Here is an 8,225-nt window from a genome sequence, read left to right as displayed (position 1 = left end):
TTCAGTACTCAGCCTAGACAAACTTTTAGACAATTTGGCCCATTTTTATGAACTGTTTAATTTTTGCTTATTTCTTACCATTTGTCCCAGTATTCTGTCACTTCCTGAACTAAAAAAATACAAAGAGAAAGAAAAAGACAAAAAGAGAGAAGTACCTTTTTTATGGCACCTCTCACCTAACAGTCAACCTAAATCAATTTTTCTTTTTCTTCTTATTTAACTGTTTCTACAGGTAAAATATTCACATAACTCAAAAATCAAAAAATACAAAAAGTTATACAGTGAAAAAACTCTATCCCACTCCTATGACCCAGCTACTCAGCTTTCATCCTACACCATGACCACAAGAATTCACTTATTAGTTTCATGTTCACCCTTCTAAAGTTTCTTTAAACAAACATAAATATATATTTTACCCCACCTTTTACTACACAGATCACAGCATCTTATACTTCTTGTTTGCATCTTATCTTTTCACTGAAAAATGTATCTTGAAGATCTTTTCATTTCCATACATAAAGCACTTTGTCATTCTTTATAACAGCTATAGTATGCTTTTGCAGAGATGTATCCTAAAATCTATCAAAAGATATTTAAATTTTTGATATTTTCTATTATAAACAATGATATAATGCAAAAATTATTTGACTATATCATTTTACATGTATGCAAGTATGAAAAATTCCCAAACGAGGAACCTCTTAATATAAAAATGTATTTATATATTGGCAATATGATCAAACTGCCCTCCACAGAGACTGTACCATACTCTCTTCAACACAGTATGAAAGTACATGTTTTCTCATTTCTTGACAAAAGAATGTATTATCATTTAGATTTTTGTCAATTTGATGAAGAATATTTCAGTGTAGTTTTAATAGGCATTTTTTATTATGAATGAGGCTTAGCATTCTTCATAAAACTTAAAACCCATTTTTATTGCCTTTTCTATGAACTATCCTCATTCTTTTCCCATTTTTCTACTGTGTAAATGGGTATTTTACTTTTTGACTTCCAGAAGTTTTAAATATTAGAGACAAGCCCACTGTCTGCTATGAATACAGGGTGTCCATATAGTTCATGTGCAATTTAAAAATATATAAACTATTTTAAATTGCACATAAACTTTTTAGACACAATTATAAGTTCCAAATATTTTCCCTCTTAATGCTATTTCTGGTGGCTTCGCTGCTGTTTTTGTCTCAGGATTTTTGCTTCTGTTTATTAGAACGCATTTTTTATAGTAAAATCTACAAATCTTATGCCTTCTGGATTTTAAGTTATAGTTAGAAAGGCTTTCTCCATTCCAAGGTTATGAATGAATTTTCTCATGTTTCCTTATAGTACTTTTATGGCTTTTTACATTAAATATTTGATCCATTTGAAATTTATCTGTTATCTGGCATCCTTCTTATATGTGCAGCCCATAAGGTGCTATCTTGCAATTATCCCAATTCTAAGGTTAATAAAAATCTTTACTGTTATCATACTGGCTATTGCCTCCTATTCTAGTCAGTTTATAAAAAAGAAAAAATTGGTGGTCTGTCTACTCATATGACATACAGAGAAAAATTTTTTCCTTACACATGTGGTGTGGATGTAAGAGTCAGGGTGAGGAGAGTGTTACTGTGGAACCACAAACTCTTCTGGATTATCCTTTTAAAATTTCTCCTGGATTGGATGAATTAGAGCCTGTATGTTGTCATATCAAAGACTGTAGAATGGTAAAGACATAAACTACAACATTTTGAAATTTTCTCAATATGCTTCTATCAATATGCTTCTGAAGATTTCACCACTACCTCCACAGAATAAAGAGGTCGCCTCAAGAGAAATGATTAAACGCTTTTCTAAATTATATGCCATGATAGGGCATGGCCTGAGCCTGACCTCCTCAGGTGAAAAATATTATTGTTCCATTAAAATTCATATATTTTATTTCTTTCTAATCTATATGACACTACCAACTACATTATACAGTGTAAATTTCATTTACAGATTACTACAACCAATAATTACATAAACACATGTATTTCAAGTGTACATGAAATATTCATAAAGATGGAGCATATGTTAGAAAATTAAACAAATCTAAAAAAATTTTATAAGATTGAAATCATAAAAGTATATGATATGACCACAAAGGATTAAATTACAATCACATTAAAATATTTATGAAAGGCGGTGCCTGTGGCTCAATGAGTAGGGTGCTGGCCCCATATACCGAGGGTAGTGGGTTCAAACCCAGCCCCAGCTGAACTGCAACAAAAAAACAGCTGGGCATTGTGGTAGACTCCTGTAGTCCCAGCTACTTGAGCAGCTGAGAAAGGAGAATCACCTAAGCCCAAGAACTGGAGGTTGCTGTGAGCCATGTGATGCCACAGCACTGTACCAAGGGCCATAAAGTGAGACTCTGTCTCTACAAAAAAAAAAAAAAGTATGAAAGACTCAAATATTTGAGAAATCAATTTTAATAATCTCTAACCATTGAGTTAAAGAACGTATCACAAAGAAAGCTAGAAAATATTTTGAACTAATAAATAATGAAGACAAAATATATCAAAATATCTAAGATACAGAATTAGGAAGAAAGTCATAGCCTAAATGCTTTATTGAAAAGAAGAAATGGCCAATAATAACAATATGTTTCCATAGAAATGAGATAGAAAAAGGGAAGCAAATTAAACCTAAGTACATGGAAGGAAATAATAAAGATAAAAGCAGAAATCAAAGAAATAGAAAAGAAACAAGTAACAGAGAAATTAGCAAAGCTAAAATTTGGTTCACTAAAAAGACAGAAGAAAGTGGTTAACCTCTACCAAGATTAATGAGGGATATAGAGAAGGAGGAGGGAAAAAAGAGAATAAAAAATGTCAGTATCAAGAAGCAAAAAGATGACCTTACTAAAGATCCTAAATAGATCAAAACTATAATAAGAAAATATTGAGAACAACTTTAAAGCAATAAACTGGAAAAAATTTGGTGAAATGGACAAATTCCCTAAAAAATACAATTTACCAGCACTGGCACAACATCAAATAGAAAATGTGAGTAACCATATATCTATCAAAGAAACTGAATCAGTTCTCAAAATCCACACACAGCATTAACTCTAATATACTTTATCAAACACTTAAGAAAGACAAATTAGTGTTGTAAAATTCCTCCAGAAAATTAACAAAGAAGAAATATTTTCCAACTTACATGGTCAACATAAAACTAATCTAAAACCTGCCAAAGATACTACAAGAAAAGAAAATTATAGACCAATATCCCTCATATACATGAACACAAAATGATTGAACAAAATATCTGCAAATCAGCTCAGCGCCTGTGGCTCAAGCGGCTAAGGCGCCAGCCACATACACCTGAGCTGGTGGGTTCAAATCCAGCCCGGGCCTGCCAAACAACAATGGCTGCAACCAAAAAAAAAGAATAGCCGGGCGTTGTGGCGGGCGCCTGTGGTCCCAGCTACTTGGGAGGCGGAGGCAGGAGACTCGCTTGAGCTCAGGAGTTGGAGGTTGCTGTGAGCTGTGATGCCACAGCACTCTACCCAGGGGGATAGCTTGAGGCTCTGTCTCAAAAAAAAAAAATATGCAAATCAAATCCAGCAATGTATAAAAAGAATCATGATTAACTAGGTCTACCCCAGGACTGCAAAGTTGGTTAACAGTCTAAAATCAAGCAATGAAATAAATCAAAGAAAAAAATCAATCAATGAAAAACCATATGATCATTAGACATATGATCATATAGACGCAGCCATATGATCATATAGACAAAAGCCATATGATCAATAGACACAGAAAAAGTATTTGAATCAGAGAGGATACCTGAAAAGGGTGAAGTCTGGGAGAACAGGTCTTCTCAAGGAAACCACAGTGATACACCTGCAGGGTCCTCTCCATGGTGACTCAGCTCTTGGGAATTGTAAAGTTAACTTCCTGGAACTTGGAAACTTCCACTTCTGTGAAACCCTGTGTTTCTGTAGGAGCTGGAATAGTATCTCCCACTTGATTTAAACTGGCCAATGAGAAAGGTACCTATGGGTTGGAACTTTTTGACTGGCGATAGAAAGGGAAAGACCAAGGCAGTGAGGGAGTGCGGCCATTTGGAATTCTTCTATGCCATAGCCCCCAGCTGGTGAATAAAGCCCTTCCTCTTATAAATGTGGTGTTTGGGTGTTCCTTCTCTCCATTGGGCCTCATCTTCCTGCAGCATGACAATATTCAAAACTCATCCATAATAAAAAAAAAATTCTCAAGTTATTAAAAAGAGAAACTTCCTCAATCTTTTTTTTTTTCACAGCAACCTCCAACTCCTGGGCTCAAGCGATTCTCCTGCCTCTGCCTCCCAAGTAGCTGGGATTACAGGTGCCTACCACAACACCCAGCTATTCATTGGTTGCAGCCATCATTGTTGTTTGGAGGGCAGGACTGGATTCGAACCTGCCAGCTCAGGTGTATGTGACTGGCACCTTAGCTGCTTGAGCCACAGGTGCCAAGCCAACTTCTTCAATCTTATCAAAGGTATTTGAAAAGCCTATGGCAATCTAACACCAAATTTAATGGCAAAACATTCACCACTTACCTCTGAGATCAAGAACAAGCCAAGAATGTCGCTTTCCTCACTTTTATTCAACATTTTACTGGAGGAGCTAGCCAGAGAAATAAGGCAAGGAAAAGAAATAAAAGGAATAAATATTCTTAAAGAGGAAGCCATACTATTCCTATTTGTAAATGGTATGATAATTTACCCAGAAAATACCAGGAAAACAAATAAAAAACTACTACAATTAATAAGCAAGTTTAGCAACATTAGGAGGTAAATTTAGAAAAATATCAACTGTAAGGCTGGGCACAGTGGTTCACACCTGTAATCCTAACACTTTGGGAGGCAGAGGAGGGTGGATTGCTTTAGCTCAGGAGTTCAAGACCAGCCTGAGCAAGAGTGAAACTCTGTCCCTACTAAAAATATAAAAACTGGCTGGGAGTTGTGGCAGTGCCTATAGTCCCAGCTGCTCAGAAGGCTAAGGATCACTTGAGCCCAAAAGTTTGAGGTTACTGAAGCTGTGACACCACAGTACTCTACCCAGGGCCACTAAGTGAGACTCTGTCTCAAAACAAAGAAAGAAAGAATAAAAGAAAAGAAAAATCAACTGTATTTCTATTCAGTGGAAATAATTCAAAAATAAAATTAAAAAGACAGTGTCAATTATAATGCTAGAAAACTGATTTTAAAATTTATGTGAAAATGCAAAACCCTTAAAAAAGTCAAAATAATTTTGCAAATGAAGAACACAGCTAAAGAATATGTGACTGTAGAGGAAACTGAGCCCCAATCTTTAGCATAAGGCTCACTTCCTGCTTGAGAAAACTATAGAATCAAGAGAATGGCATGTGAGTTATGTGCATGCAGGAAATCAGCAAACTTGCATCCAAGGGAGAATGCATATGTGAGGTGTGGTAATACCAAGCCTAATGGTTATGGTAAAGAGTCTCTAGATTCCAAAGTTCTCTTGATGCTAGAGACAGAGGTCTTGCTTAAAGTCTAAGATTTTATAAAACAAATTGGAGACATTCTGTTTGACACTTTCCAGGTTCCCCCTTCTTTAATGCTGATATCTATCTAACTTTTAACTACTTTTTCCTGCTTTGTGATTAAAAAAAAAAATATGGACCCAAGGTTTACTAGGGAGGGATCCTCCCAGAGTTCCACAGTTCCCTAACACAGACTCTTCATTCCTGGCAACAAGACTCCCTCATCTGGTGACCCCAATCCCCTTCGTGTGACTTTAAGACTTACATGATTTCAAGAATACAAGACTTGACTTCTAGCTTCCAGTCTTAAATATAAGGATCTTGGAAGTCACTATTACATCCCAACAACAAGGAAAAGGCTGAACAAAAATCAACTCTTCTTATATCCATTGAAGAAGTGAGGTCACAAGGCAAACTACTATCCCCAAAGTTGTAGAAAGAGACAGGTAAATACAGAGAATCACAACTAAGAAACTCACAAGCAAAAACCTCCTCTGTTCCTTAGGAACAGGTGCCAGGCTAGGAAAATCTGAACTGTAAATAAAAAATTGCTGGAGGCAATTCAAGCTTTCAGAATTGGGGAAAAGAAAAGACCTTTTGATATATGCCACAGCATTCCCAAAGCCTACTCTGAACAGAAATTGTTTTACCATAGCCTAACCAACCTGGGGAAAGGAAAATACTCAAGTCCAGCCTCCTCTAGCCATCCCATCCCACCTAAGGTGAAGGTAGACAATAAAAAAATGAGAAGCATTTAGGATTTAGGAAGTTCACAGACCAGGGATAGGCTCACTAAAAGACCCAGAACTAATCATAGGACTATAGAATGTTTCTTTTTCTTTCCTTTCTTTTTTGAGACAGAGTCTTACTTTGTCACCCTCAGTAGACTGCCATGGTGTCACAGCTCACAGCAACTTCAAACTCTTGGGCTTAAGCGATTCTCTTGCCTCAGCCTCCAAAGTAGCTGGGACTACAGGTGCCTGCCACAATGCCTGGCTATTTTTTTGTTGCAGTTGTCATTGTTGTTTACCTGGCCTGGGCCAGGTTCAAACCCGCCAGCCTCAGTGTATGTGGCTGGTGCTGTAACCACTGTGCTACAGGCGCCAAGCCTACAGAATATTTCTTATTGTCCCACATCTTATAACCATATTACTAAAGTCTCGCCCACCCCAATTCCCTTTACCCTATATATCAAGTCATGCTTTTAGCCAAACATTACAAGTCATACTTTAAAACACAGTTTGAAGAAACACAGCAAATATCAGATACAATCAGATTCAGATTATATCAATAATATTGAAATTATCATACTCTGAATTTTAAATGACTATTATTAATATACTAAGGGCTCTAATATAAAAAGTAGGCAACATACAAGAACAGATGAGTGATATAAGCAGAGATGGAAACTCAGAAAAAATCAAAAAGAAATGTTAGAGATCAAAAACACTGTAACAGAAATAAAGACTGCCCTTGATGTGCTCATTAGTATACTAGACAAACTGAAGATAGAATTGCTAAGCTTGAGGATATGTCAGTAGAAATTTCCCAAACTGAAAAGCAGAGAGGAAAGAAGATTTCAAAAAGAAAAGAATATCCAAGAACTGTGGAACAACTACAAAAGTTACAACTTACATGTAATGATAATACCAAAAGGAGAAGAAAAAAGAAAGGAACAGAAGAAATATTTGAAGAAACAATAATTGAGAATGTCCTCCAACTTAATGTCAGATACCAAATCACAGATCCAGGAAATTCAGAGAACACCAAGGAGGACCAACACCAAGAAAACTACACCTAGGCATATAATATTTAAACTGCAGAAAATCAAAGATAAGAAAGAAGCCAGAGGGGAGAAAATACCTTAGCTATAAAGGAGCAAAGGTTTGCAAATTTAATTTCCCTCAGAAACCATCAAGGAAGAAGAGAGTAGAATGAAATATTTAAGTGTGAAGAGAAAAAAAAAACTATTTGAAATATATACCCCATGCAATTATGCTTCTGTATTAGCTGGGTGTAGTGGTGTGCACCTGCAGTCAGTCCCAGTCACTCGGGTGGCTGAGGCAAGAGGATTGCTCAGGTCCAAGAGTTTGAGGTTGCTGTGAGCTATGATGATAGGGCACTCTACCCAGGGTGAGAAAGTGAGACTCTTTAGGGAAGGGAAGGAAAGGGGGAAGGGAAAGGGAATGGAAAAGAAGGGGGAGGGGGAAAGGAAGGGAAAAGAAGGGGGAGGGGGGAAGGAAGGGAAGGGAAGGGAAGAAAGCAGTAGGGAAAGGAAGGGGAGGGGAGGGGAAGGAAAGAAAGAAACAGAAATGTGGTAAAGAATACATGAGAAAAGATAACAGCTGAGAATTGTGCAGAACCAATGGAAGATAATAGTCCACAGAATCAACAGGATCGAGAATTCCTAAGCAAGAGAAATAATATCTACACTTAGACATATAATTAAACTGTAGAAACCCAGTTTCTACAGGGTTGCCCATTGTCTCCATTGCTCTTTAACATTGTAATGGAAGCTTTAGCCATCGCAATCAGGGAAGAAAAAGCGATCAAGGGTATCCATATAGGGTCAGAAGAGATTAAACTTTCACTCTTCGCAGATGATATGATTGTGTATCTGGAAAACACCAGGGATTCTACTACTAAACTCTTAGAAGTAATCAAGGAATACAGCAGCATCTCAGG

General features: G+C 36.6%; 1 protein-coding gene and 1 pseudogene across 3 annotated transcripts in view; one reads left to right on the top strand and one right to left on the bottom strand.

The window, feature by feature from the left end:
• XKR9 (XK related 9) overlaps nt 1-8,225 on the bottom strand; it is a 64,721-nt gene that overhangs the window by 44,673 nt on the left and 11,823 nt on the right. The window contains exon 1 of one of the 2 annotated variants that reach the window (XM_023517555.1): nt 4,591-4,637. The exons of the other annotated variant lie outside the window; for it this stretch is intronic. The gene's annotated coding sequence lies outside the window, so the exon portion shown is untranslated. Of the gene's footprint in view, nt 1-4,590; nt 4,638-8,225 lie in introns of those variants that run through there. 2 annotated transcript variants of the gene reach the window in all.
• Nucleotides 1-8,225, top strand: part of LOC100950137 — a 51,060-nt pseudogene that overhangs the window by 31,393 nt on the left and 11,442 nt on the right. The window lies entirely within an intron of this gene.

Source organism: Otolemur garnettii, unplaced genomic scaffold (genome assembly GCF_000181295.1).
Source record: "Otolemur garnettii isolate 467f Iridium unplaced genomic scaffold, OtoGar3 scaffold00113, whole genome shotgun sequence".
NCBI lineage: Eukaryota > Metazoa > Chordata > Mammalia > Primates > Galagidae > Otolemur > Otolemur garnettii.
Note: the sequence above shows the minus strand (reverse complement) of the source record. Positions and strands in the feature narration are given on the sequence as shown.